This window comes from Corvus kubaryi, unplaced genomic scaffold (genome assembly GCF_017639235.1).
Source record: "Corvus kubaryi isolate FWS band 111438036 unplaced genomic scaffold, C.kubaryi_AGA036_p1.0 74, whole genome shotgun sequence".
Classification (NCBI taxonomy): domain Eukaryota; kingdom Metazoa; phylum Chordata; class Aves; order Passeriformes; family Corvidae; genus Corvus; species Corvus kubaryi.
The window spans coordinates 10,759,785-10,773,100 of NW_024582061.1; the positions used below are offsets into that span (position 1 = coordinate 10,759,785).

The 13,316-nt window shown below is 43.0% G+C and overlaps 1 protein-coding gene across 2 annotated transcripts in view; it reads left to right on the forward strand.

Moving 5' to 3' along the window:
- TBXAS1 (thromboxane A synthase 1) overlaps nucleotides 1-13,316 on the forward strand; it is a 260,715-nt gene that overhangs the window by 14,997 nt on the left and 232,402 nt on the right. The gene's annotated exons all lie outside the window — the stretch shown is intronic.

The window sequence follows — 13,316 nt, forward strand, 5'->3', positions numbered from 1 at the left end:
AGGGACTTGGCTATTTCACTTGAGCGACAACACCCGTGGTAGGTGATGGTCTGTTTTTTCCAAAGCAAAGGCCTCAGTTTTCAGCACAATTTACATTCCAGTAATAAATATTTAAAGGAATTATAATGGAACTGAAGCAAAGAATGTCCCTCTGAAGCACACACACACAGAGACACACACACACACACACACACACACACATGTATATACACACACACACACAAATACATGCACACTCACAGTCACTTAGTCTGGGGTCCCTCTGGTGCAGATGGCGCCTCTGTTCAAACCCTGAGATATTTTGCTTTTTCCATTAGGAAACTTGGCCACCTTGGATTTTTAATACCCCGTAAAAACCTTACAAAATATTATTCCTTACTGTCCATGTAGCAGATCACTCAAACATCTATGTCAAAGGCATTTTCTGCAGCAGGATCTCTTTCTGCCCCTAAAAAAATGTAAACAAGAGTACAATCCATGCTGATTTCTTGGTGTCCTTTCTCAGGTATGAGCTTTAGGATTTTCAATCATCTCTATTTTATTCTATAATAGACTAAAATAAATTACACCAGAATGGCAGTTTTGGAACATACCAGGGCTAAACAACTACCTCTTGGCTTCTAATGTGTAGATTATTATAAAGCAAATGAGACACTGATGTACCTTTCCATTTACAAAGCTTGGACTTTCCCCTATGGGCATAACACTAGGTGATGTCTTAATTAATGATGGTGACGATCATATATGTGACATAAACAAAAGAGCTGCTTTTTAACAATAATAAAAAAAGAAGAACAAAATATTCCAACTCTTTGGAGAAGAACTGATGAATGAACTGATTCCAAAAAGTAGAATAATGAAAACCAAAAGGCAAAAGCAGGAAGAATGCAACATAAATATTGGAGTTACCTGCAAATGTAACCTTTGCCAACCAGAAAATATTTATTCTGTATATTTTACTGTATCCTTGTCTCTTCCTGTGCACTGTATGATGCCCACATTAGCAGCACTACATCTGTATTAAACTGCCTGATTATAATGCTCCCTGAGCACTGCCCACCCATCAGAGCCTGCTTGTCCTTTCTCAAGTCAGTGCACGTGCAATATTCATAAAATGACACATGGGTCACCCACTTTGTCCACATTTACTACATATATATGTTTCATTATCTATGGAAAAAATAAGCATTGAGTCTTAACAATAAGTGCACAGAAGGGCAGCTTTGCTGTGAGGAGGCCTGCGACCTGCAGAGGAGTTACCTGTGCAGAACTGACCCTCTGACACAGCATGCTGAGCTGGACTGTGACATGTCCCTCTTCAAACTGGCAGATGAAAATGCAGTGGCCAGTGTTCCTCTTGTTCTCACCCCTGTGTGACCTGCATCTGCAGGAATCTTGGGATGGGAACAACAGACTGATGGGTACTTATCAAGGGACAACCATGATTATCTCTGACTTTGAAAGATTGAAACATATAGGATGTGTGGGAGCTGCAGAAGGACCTGTGTCTGACAATCTCACCAAAAAAGCAAATTGAAGGAATGAAGAAATGGGTGCTAGGGGTACTGGGAATTGGTCTTGGCTCTAAGGGTAGGTGGAGGGTTACATGGGGTTTTTCCATTCATTCCTGTGTCCAGGGCTAAGCAGCAAAACAGTACCTCTCCATTTCCCCCTATCTCTGTTTTTTCACCTTTGGAATCTGGTTATTCTTAGCTCACTAGGTTTATTTTGCTGACCTGATGTGAACATATCCATCTTCCATGTTGATCCTGGCTTAAACTCAACAGAAACGGAAGTAAGAGTGGAAAATAACCCTTCTGACAGCTAGAGACAATGACACTGAACCAGTTCAGGAGAAATGGAAGGCGGTCACAGGTATGTAGAAGGTCTCTGTCTACTCAAGGAAGTCCACACTTTAGAAGCGAAAGAGTTTGTTGACATGAGCATGGACATGCAGACACCAGTGGAGATGTAGGGATAGATGCTTTTATACTCATCAGCCCTCATTGCTGTATTCAGCTTCCTGCAGACATCACTGCAGGAGAGGCAGCCCTGGCAGAAGCTTACCTTCATCGAGAGAGACCTTTGGGATGGATCCGCTGGCCAGGAGAGGGAACGAGAAACCTGCTGCAGGAAAGGGGAGACCGTCTAGTTCAGGAGAAGCTTCTGGGAGAGGGGCAGGTGTGGATAGAGGCAGGAGGGCTTCCCGTTCCCGTCGCTCACCCTTCCCATGCCAGCCCTGCTCCATCTGCTGGCAAGAACAATGCGGAACCGCTGCCGTTTGCCCGCCGGGATCCAGCCCCTCCTGTCCTCCTCCCCAGCCCAGATTCTCTCCATGTCTTCATTTCATCTCCCACAAGTGCCGAGGGAGAGAAGAGCAGAGCCTTCCCCAGACACAGGAGGGAGAACAACCCTTATTTTTGGATCCCTGCTTTCCCATGAGCTTCCCTCTATTTTAGCCTCTAATATGTCAAAGTTACAAATTAAGTACTGTGCATGCCGTATATTTGCTATCTGATCTTCTGGCTGGGAAGTTGACTTCTCTGCTCGCCCGTGGTCAGCAAAACCCAATGGAAATACCTTGCAAGTCCCCTGAGGCTGCACTTTGGGATATTGATGGAAATGGAGTGCGATGGCAGCACCAGCTGCTGCCTCAGCCAAGCGCCCAGGAAACCAGGGTGCAGCTGTGAAAGGTGTTCAGGGGAAACAGGAGTCCTTTGGCTCTTTGCTTTGCTGCTCAGCACTTTGCAAGGGTGTTGTTTTGGCTCTGCCTCCATTTTTCCCTTGCCTGCTAGGTGTTTAAGAGAACATGCTGAGGAAAGCTCTGATTTTTTCAAAGTATGGAAGCAACATGGAAAGCTTTTGCCGTGTGTGAGCCTGCATGGCATTGTGAATTTGACTCACTCTTCTCTGTACATGGAGATGCAGGGTGTTCACAGTTCCCCTGTGAAAGGGTTTTTCAGTTCTGGCACCATGGGCGTTAAATGCTTTTTCCTCTTGTCCTGCCTTCTGCTTTTGGGAAATCATCTGCACCTGGAATTTGCATCTCTTTTCCATATGGGAAAAGAAATATGTTCATCCTGCTGTGGTCCTTACAGATGGCAACTCTTTCAGCTCTGGGTTACAGGCAGTCAGGTGAATGGGGTGGGCTGAGCTTCCCCATCAGTCGGCCCCTCAGGGAGTGAAGAAGGGCAGCCAGCGTCAGACCAATGTTTACAGAAAATTTAGTCTGCACTGGATTTCCCTATTCCAGTGAAACAATAGGAGGGTCTTGTGCTGTATTATCCATGCTTCCTCTTTATTCTGATATTATCTGTGAATTCTTGCAAATAATAGATGACTGAGACCATTATTGTTCTGGGAAGTAGGAAGATGAAAACATTAGATGGACCTTAGCAGTTTCAATAGACTTATTCATGGTGTTTATAGTTATGCAAGTCAGAAACTAGCAAAATACCTGTTGGAATAAGTAATAACCCTGTGCATTCACAAAAGCAGTTCTCTTACATCTCGTTTTTAATAAGAGAGACTGCCTCAGTCAACCAAGTGCTAGAGAGTTCAAAACAAAAGAAGAAAGCAAACATAATTCCACTTTTAATGCCACAAGACCTTGGGAAGCAATCCATTCCAGTTCTTCCATGTATCTGCTTTAATACAGGCATTCTGATATAAATTGCATGATTGTGATTAATAAATCTTCTATCAGTTGAACTTGAAGTCAAAAGAACATACTTCTTTTTTTTCTTTTTCTTTTCTAAACCTGCATTAAAATAGATTATTCAGAACTCTTGGAATGAAAAGTCCTAGGTCAAAACTCACATTTTTCTGGCAAGTCTATGAAAACTTACTATAAAAAGTCACATACTGTAGAATCTCAATTATCCTGGAAGGCTTATCCGGGTTATGGCTTAAGTGTGCTATTCATGTGCTGCCAAATTGTTCTAGAAGTACAAGATGAGCTGTAGTGCCTTGCAAAGCAGCTAAACCCTTCCCTGGGCCAGACGGAATCCAGAAGCCATTCAATGGATTGATCTGGGTGCAGAAGTCCTGCAGCTTCCCTTCAGTCCCGTGCAGAGCTGGGCTGTGCCTCAGAGCTGGAAGCCACAGAGCAGTGTGGGTCCTCTGCAGTTCTGGCAGGACTCAGTATCTGCCTCTACATCATGTCCTCCTCATCTGGGAAGCCTTTTTCATTTAGAAACATTGCCCTGCAACTGGACAGAGATGGCTGTGGTGTGGTCCTGCATAGAACCTAAGAAGTCTTTATGGGTACCACCTATCTGGACATTAAAACCTCCTGCATCACTCATATTTTATTATTTCCTATTACTTAGGACCTCTCCTTCTCTTCTTCTTCACCTCAAGTAAAGGGGACCTGTTGATATACCCATGGGTTTAATACCTACTGGTCTTGGAAGAACTTCTCTGGCTTATTGTACATTGTTGACATTTTTTATGCATATTCAATTAATAAAAACTGGGCAAAACTTTAAAGCCTTGGCTATATTCTGGACAGATTAAAGATTTTATGTTCTCTGTGAAGAATTGTTAAAACTTGCTACCCACAAGGACTAATTAATACGAGTAGATTTTACTCTGGAAGGAGAACCTTCTCTCCTCTGCACAGCCTTGTGTTAGAAAAACAAACATTCACAGGCAAATATGCTAACATGCTCCCAAAGGGGTTTTTTGTGAGTCTCGTGGTGTGTAGTGATCCTATTGATCTCCCAAATTCAGGGCAGCAGTGACTGTGTGAGAAACTTCACCTCTAGTTTTCAAAAGAAATGCCTAGCTTTTGGGAACAAATGCCTAAATGAACACTCAAACTCCAGGTGAAAACAGAACATGCAATTTAGGCTCACCTTGCATGAGTCCATCCATGTGGGCAAAGGGAGCTTGTGAACTGAAAGCTTGAACGGGGCAAACTAGTTCAGAATAAAGCAGTGTTAGTGTGAAATACATGTCCAGCAAAGGGAAGGGGAGTTATGCAAGAGAAGCTACTCCGCAGTGACTCCCAATGTGGATAAACCCTTAATTACTTTTAAAATCTCAGCATGACTAAGCCATGCTTATAATTTCTAGAGGCCTTGAGTTTCTGGAACAACTGGAATATGAGATTCAATTGCACTCACTTCAGTGGAGGATACAGTTAAGTATCGGCACGTTTGTAGGCTTGAGGCCTACAAATACCTTGCAAATTTACCTTGTGGTAAATACCTTGCAAAATTAACTAATTAGTGTATGGGAACATTTAAGTTTTTCCCATCTGATTTTGCAAAGCTATTTGGTAACACTGGCTTATGAGCTTTTACTTTCTACTTTTTCCCCTCTTCCTTCACAGCAAATCTAAGAACCCCCACCAGAAGCAGAAAGACGATTGGAAGTACGCTAACTTCCCGTTTCCCCCAGCTGGAGATAAGAATATTTGCTGAGTTTTGCGCCTTTTTTTTTTTAAATTTTTTAATGCAGACATACATATATAGACTTTAAAAAAAAGAAATATATTAAAGGTTTCAGAGAGTTTGCGGCCACGCAAAGCCTCCTTTCCTTGCAAGAGCATGTCAGTGGGAGAGGCTGGGGGTGGTGGCGGAACTACAGCCCCCAGAGGGCGTGGCGGGGGGCAGCCGAGGGGGATAGGGCAGGGACGCGCGGGGGCTGCTGGGAGCTGTAGTCCTGCGGCCCTGCCTGGCGGCTCTCCCAGCACCTGTCTGTTGTGTGAGGGGTGGCGACGGCTCGGCGCCTCACTGCTGCCGAGGTCAGGCTGCTGGAGGGCAGCTGCTGGCTGGCACCCCAACCAGGAACCTCTGGAGGAGGCATGGGAGACCTCTGAAAGTAAAGATCTCCTGGGATTTTCTGTGTAAATCCTGTAGTCCACACTAGTTCTCCTTGCCCCGTGCTTTTGGCTGGGAGGCTTTGCCATGTCTTTCCTGTGGCACATCCTTGGGCAAAGTTTGGCTTGGCTGGCAGCACTGTCTGCAGTGTCAGCATGTGGGATCAGGTAGAGAAGCCATGCTCCCCTGCAGCCATGGTTAGAAGTGTTGGCTCCTTTAGGTAAAGGTTAGTGGGATAAATAATCATTCAGTCATAGAAAAAGTGAAAGTAGGAATCCCACTCCCTAGAGGGGCTGGAAATCTTTCTCTAGTGAATAAGGGTCTTATAGCATCCAGCTTTTTGCTGAATTTAATCTTGCTTTCTAAGTATTTTTTTCCTTTTAAGTTGAATTTCTAGGTCTTAGTAGAGAGAAATTGACAAATACACGTTTTGAATATGTGGCTGCAATAGGCTGTGTACATTTCCTTCTTCCAGTGTATCTGCTGTTAGCTAAACTGGAGGCAACTCAGTTTCAGGCTGTTCAGACCCCTACAGTGAAAATCCGTGGAAGTGCTTCCGTTTCACCCTGTTGCTTAATAAAACAGAGAAGTGGTGTTATAATTGAACTGACTTGAGTTGGTTTTCGTAGCTGAGAGAATGGTTAAGGGTTCCCTGTTAATTGTTAATTAGTTAACCACTTATTGGTTATTAATGGTTTTGTCGGTTGATTGTTAATTGTTAGAAAATTCGTTTATTAACAATTGCTAAGGGGAAGTAGTGTTAGGAGCATTTTCTGTATCAGTGTTAGGATGTGGGGGGGGTATGCAAGTTGGTAACGAGGGAAAGGTCTAGAAGAGGGTCTGTGCCAGTCATGTCTCCTTAGCATAAGGGAATAAATACCACCTCCTGCTAGGACCGAGACCAGCGAATCACCCCAGTGACGAGAACCTGTCCCCTAGAGATGACATCCTGACAAGCCAATCGGACTGTGGATGGTGGGAGGGCCTGGGGTGTAAGAGGGTGGTGCCTCTTGGGGAATAAAAGGCAGCGTCCCAGAGGGGACACGGATTTCTCTGCCCGCGAACGACTGTGAGTGGAGGTCCCAGCAGACGTCCCTTCTCTGTAACTGTTGGGCTAATTTGCCACAGAGATTCTTGATCATCTCAACTTAAACAGTAAACTCTAAAAAAAGACAGTTGGCTGCTGTGGTCATTTCTCGCAAGTGGTCAGCTAGCAGAGGCAGGAGAAATGGTTTTGTGTGCTTCGTGGGTAAGGTAAAACACCTCTGAACATTTTGCCTGTGATCCTCTGGCAAGCAGGTGCCTGGGAAACTATTCCAGCCTTGCTGTTGGTCCTTACACCTGAGTATAAGCACCAACAAGAGAGCTGTGGTAAATACCTTGCAAAAGAACACACTGCACACCTCCCAGGGCTAAGTGTCCATGAGATAGTAATGCCCTGTGCATAGAGACTTGGTTCAGTGACACAATTACACCCTGCTGGTCCTTTCCTACGAATAATTTACTAATTAGTCTGAAGACCTGTGATTTTTTTGTATGCATTACTTACGGTCAGGGTCACTGGTTCTCAGCTACTGCTTCTGGGGTGAAGCAGCAGGCAGTGGGGAGGCTGAAAACTGTGGGAGCAGAGTGGGAGTTTTTAACTGAGGCTACTGGTGCAAGACCCTATTTAAACAAAAAAGGTTGAAGCTAAGACAGGAGACCCTCCTAGTAAAAGTGTCACCCAAGAGAAGATGTGAAGGGAAGTTCTCAGTTCTGCTCGGAATTGCGTTGCCCTTTTAATGGCAATAAAGTAGCTTTGCTGTTGGTCTTTGCAGATGTTGCCAAATGCTGAACTGAGCAGGTCTGGACAAGGAGGCAATTCCCTTCCTGTTGAGAGGCTTGGCAGCTCTAGGTCAGTGTGAGGTACGGCTTTTGGATATGTGGGGCTTGCACACGGTGGCGTCAGGACTGCTGTCGTACAGAAAGGCAGAAAGCAGAAAGCTGAAGAGCTGGTGTCCTTCGTGAATCAAACATGCAGAAAGGTTAAACGCAGTGCCCTCAGATCTGAAATGAGGATGGTATAGCTAGTGTTAGAGGTGTTGGTGAGAAATGCTAAACTTTCTACAAACTAATCCATTACCTTAAAAATCCCAGCATGTGTAATGGGGGAGGTCTCACGGGCTGCTTTCCAGGTGAAGTTTTTCATACACCTCATAGACTGATTAGTGGTGCTGCTGTTATGTTTGTAATAGAAAATAACTTACGGGCGCATCTGAAGTGGAATAGAAATTAATTTATGGGGGCATCTGAATCTGAAAGTGTTCCCTACACATTCCAAAAACTTTCTTAGATGTGAACAGCACTAATACAAAAAGCAGGGATCATACCTGCATGCAGCCTTGCTGAGCTTTGAGTGTTTCTCTGTACGTGGACAGTATATATGGCAGCTTAAGCCAGGGTGTCAGAACTCCTGCAAGAATGTCTCCAGAGAAGTGTGTTGGCTGGGGATGCCACTGAAACCCTGGGGCAAGGCAGGTGCCTGAGGAAGAGGGTGGTGGTGGCACCAAGCCCCATGCAGGCAGCAGCAGTAATGGGGGCCTCTGCCCCCTCCCTCCTGGTGCTGAAGGTGGATGGAGCTCCCTACTCTACCTTTCCCCATCTGACAGTCAGGCTGCAGTGTTTGAAACAGGCGTGGATTTTCCTGTTTGCCCAACATCAGCACTCCTCCCAGCATTTGTGTCAGTTTTATTTTCCTTTCCTCATACACATCAGAAATCAAACAGTGTGATACGGCTAATGGGATTATATTGACCCACCTCTGCAGCTGCTAATAATATCTAAAGAAATCCTCAAATGCCTCAGCCACAGTGGTAGTACAGCTGCATGCCCATCTTTCTCTTACCAAACAGAGCGGGGTTTTTTACGTTAGCAAGCCCAGTAATTACAAGTTCAAATTTCGCTTCTTGGTAGCGTTAAGAAGATAGGCACCAGATTATATGCAGAAGAGAATATATAGAGAGTATCTGTTTTTGAATGGATAGCAAGCTGATTTGCAATGTCATTTAAACAGCATCCTAACAGGCAATTCTTTTTTAAAAACAAAGAAGGCTGAGGGGGTTTGAGGGGGCTCATGTCTTTTTCTTGCTGACCACAGAAACATAACCCACCCTTTCTGAAAAAAGCACATTTGAAAGTCAACCCTGGTGCACAGGCTACTAAATTTCAATTGCTGGGTTTATGTCATTATTGCAGTTGCAGTGACTAAAACACAAGAAGAAAGGTTGCTCTTTCCACTGTGAGCTCTTTCCATCCTCCACCTCCACAGCAGAGGTTACGCTAAGCAGTGTGTGTGTCTGTCTGTTGTAAGTGTAGAAATACGTATTATTCATAACTTGCCAATGTGTATGCTGGAAAAGAAAAGCTGAATTTATAGCTGTATTTCCTCTCTGCTGGGGTTTTTAGAGTTGAGTGTTTCAGTGTTTCCATTATAAACCCCTGTTTTCTGAGGTTTATAACAGTCTTGAAGAGCGGAGTGGTCTTGAACCATAATAGAAAATGTGTAATGTTGCATTTACAGTACAGCTGTAACTGCGCATTAAGGAGTGTAATCTTCTCAGTGTACCCTCAGTGCTTCAGTAAGGTTCATTGGAGTTACATATACTGAGAGAAAAACAGTATTTCATGTTTGGAGTTGGTGCTGCCCCTCCACAGAGCTGAGTGCATCACACGAGGACAGAGAGCATCTACCTGCACCAGACTTACAAAAATTCCTTGCTACACCCTTAGAATACTCATGCGCATCCACGGGGGCCCCTCTGAATTACAGCTCACCATAACCTCCCTCTGTCCCTGGGCTGTCTGAAGTAGACCCAGCTAGTCTGTCATGCATCTGGGTAGTTCCTGGCATTTCTAGTTAGCTTGAGCTGCCACAGACAGAGCAGGGGCTCTTGAGGAGAAAGTTCCCTATACCCTGAGAAGGATACATATTTCCTTCTCGCACTAGCCCAGCTACAATATAAGGCCAGGCTTATCTGCCACTTGGTAGAAGGCATCAGAAGGTAGGAAGGAGGCTGGACTCTGTAAACTTTAGGCTAAGATCCCAACTACAGCACACTTTGAGAGATGAAGTTAAAAGGAGTGTCAGCAGGATTGAAATCTTGTTGAGACTAAGTTTTTCTTGCTGTTTCAACTCATAACATCAGGTTATTTAGTCTTCCACTTAACCTCTCTTCCCTTGGCTAATAGGTCAGCTTATTGGGTTCATGCCCTTGAGCAAGTATTGCTCAAGAATTCAGAAATCACAGATTTACTCTCAGATTCATGAGACTGCAGGACAAACATGCAATTTTTTAAATTGAGCAATTAAAATAGTTTAATTAGTATTTTAGCCCTGATCCTTTGAGTTTCACAGCTTTTGAGCACTTTTTTCCTTGCTTTGAGCTTGACAGTCTTTTCCCCCTGTATTTGTCCCAGTTGCACAAATGAACAACCAGTGCTGTAGGGAAAAAACTCAACCAAGACTTCAGAAAGAACTTGGGATTTGGAAGTGCTGGTTTTGTGATTGCATAATTTTTTCCTTTTTCCACTTCCTCTTTTTTTTCTCTCCCCTCACTGGTTATGCATGTCCATGTTACAGCATGTCTGCTGAGAATGAGATAGCTGAAGGGATTTCTGATTTGGTGAATTAGTGTACAAGTGGCCAGCAGAAAAGTCTGCAGCAAAAAAGCCCAATGAATGGGAAAGCACAAAAGGCTGGAGTAAAGCTGCCCGTATGTTGCATGTGCTCCTCTGCCGTGTATAAGGGGGCTGCAGTTTGCATGGTAGTTATCTGTGCTCCCTTTCCTATGGGTAAGAAGGCCTTTGAGAATATTTGGCATGATCTACCAAGAATTATTCATCATGTGATGCATACATTTAGGCAGCAAATATGCTCTGTATGGGGGTATTAGTGAAAATAAGGTGTTTCAGTATACTTTATATTGTCCCTGCATTTGCCCCACACTGTGAAGGTTTTATGTATCTTCCTGTCTCAGCTTTGTGTGTTTCAGTGCCCCATAAATTTTGTATTCTTACTGCCATCTGAAAATACTCATTATGGTTGTTCACAGTGCAGTTATTGTCATTTTGAAATGCTTATCATGGGGAACATTTTCAAAGGCAAGTGAGGCAACAGGGCAACAGCTTCCCCTGCCACATCTACAGAAGTCAGAGCAGCATTACCAAACCCTGCACTTGGTGTTCTTCAGGAGAGCGTCCTGTGAAGGGGTGTTTCTGCATCTTAAGATGGTTCTGTAGATGCCACTAAAGAACTGCTGAAGAACTGGTCCTCAGTGATTCGTTTTGCTGCCAGTTTGAGCTTCTTTGCAGTCAGGTTGCATTTCTACATGTGGATGTAAACTAATAGCTTCTGGGCTTTTTGAGGTATGAAAACCATTGCTGTGGCAATAGTATTAGTCTGATCTGCTTCATTGCCAACTTTCTTTCTCCTTTTTGCCAGTTTACTGCCTCTTCTGTGCAGAGACTAGTAGTGGTAGTGCCTGAGGTGTAGTACCTGTTCTGGTTTTGGCGTGTTTGTATCATTTAATACATTGCACATTCATTTGCTCTCTCTTTTTGCTCTCTAACTCATCTCAGAGGGACAATTGCATCCAAACCCTCTGACTTTAGACCGTTAGAGATAAGGCATAAAGGGAGAGCTGATACTGCCCACAGTTCCCAGATGGGAAGTATTCTAGCATTCTTGTCAGGCTGAAGGCCATAACCCATGGGCACATTCTCCATTCACATCTGTGGAGTTTCTTCTGGGAGCGTGTGATATTTGGAAAAAACAGTGGTGGACCTCATGCGAAGAACACTTCTTTACCTTGTCTGAGGTTCAAGTTTTTTGAGACTGTTGGTGCCTTCCCCATTTGTGATTTTGAATTTTGACAGGGTATTGATAAGTGTGTTGTATTAGTCAATAAGTTTGTTTAATTAAATTATAGAACATGGTACTTCTGTTAAGTTTTTCACAGTTCTTTTGACCTGTGATCCAGCACCAAAGCATAGTTTGGAGAATTCAAGCCTGGAGTTTGTTATCTACAGTAGGTTTTCAATCAGACAAATAAGGTTAGGTATTTTTCATGGTGTTTTATGAACTGAGCTTCACCAAAGAAATTATAACTTAGTTCTTACCATAATATTTTTACAAAGGCAAACATTTATATGTCTCTCTGCAACTACAAGACTAGTCTAGGCAGGTTTTTTTGGCTTTTGCTGTGATTGTGGAGCTATTGATCCATGAACATAAATCCTTATTTATCTCCAGTCAAGTTTATAGGACAATGAAATTATAGGATTGCTTGAATCAATCAATGTTTCTACAGCAAGCTATAGAAATATAAACAAGTTACCAATTATTTAATAAAGTCAATTTGCTTAGAAATGCCTGGCAACAGGCAGCAGATGTTACACTAATTTCTGCTTTCTCTGGAATTTCACAGGGGCTGTAAGATCTTAATGTCACTATTAGCAAAGGTAACTTTATTTTTGAAACTCATTCCGAACTCTCACAGCAAGAGGAAGAAACTGTCATTCCTTTTGACCACAAAACCTGTGCTATTTCTAAGAGGAGTTCTTTGAAATAACTAGGATATCTCACAGCTTGTTGCTTTAGAGGGGACCTAGTACAGTGGCACTACATTTAGTTAGCATAATGAGTTTTTTAGCCTCTAAGATACTGGCTGAGTTTGAAGCACCATAACTTCTAGTCAGCTAAGATTAAATTTGTTAATGAAGTATAAGTTTGCATAATATTTTAGCTATTTCCTAGAATTTTAAACTGTGTGCTTGTTTCCTGAGAAGCATTTAGGTTAATATAACCAGGTTCTGACTTGGCAAAACAATTTAAGTGTAGAAGTATGTCTTTCCGCTTCTCAGTTGGAAGTGCCATGAAAGTGGCCTCCTCAGTGTGGTTTTACCGTGTTTGCCTTTTGAGATCCACTTTGTTGGAGTGACTTTTTTCAAGGTGACTCAAGAATCTCCCGTGAGCTCATGGTGTCCTTTTGGTGCTCCTGTCTGTTTTGAATGTAGAGCAGGATCTTTATTAGTAGGCTCTGATGCCTTGGTGGTCAGTCTGTTCGGTAGTTTGTCATAGTTTATCATGCAGGAGTACAGAATCATCTGATTAATCTGCTTAATCAATCCTTGAACAGGGATAGTAATAATTAAGTCACAGATGGCCATTGTAAATCCTTCTATTCCAATACATTAATATTTCCAGTACTTTGGATATTAAGGTTGTTTTAAATTAAAAAAAAAAAAAAAAGTACCTCTGGATTTTTTTTTTTTTTTTTTTTTTGATTGGTCTACCTTGAAGACGCTGAGAATTCATTTTGGCTCTGGAAAGGTTTTTGCTTTAAGATAAATTATTTTCATATATACTTACACATTTCGGTACATGGGCTTTGTTAAAGCTTATACATAAACTAGTCACTGATTAATCTCTTTTTTAAGCTGTTCTGTGGT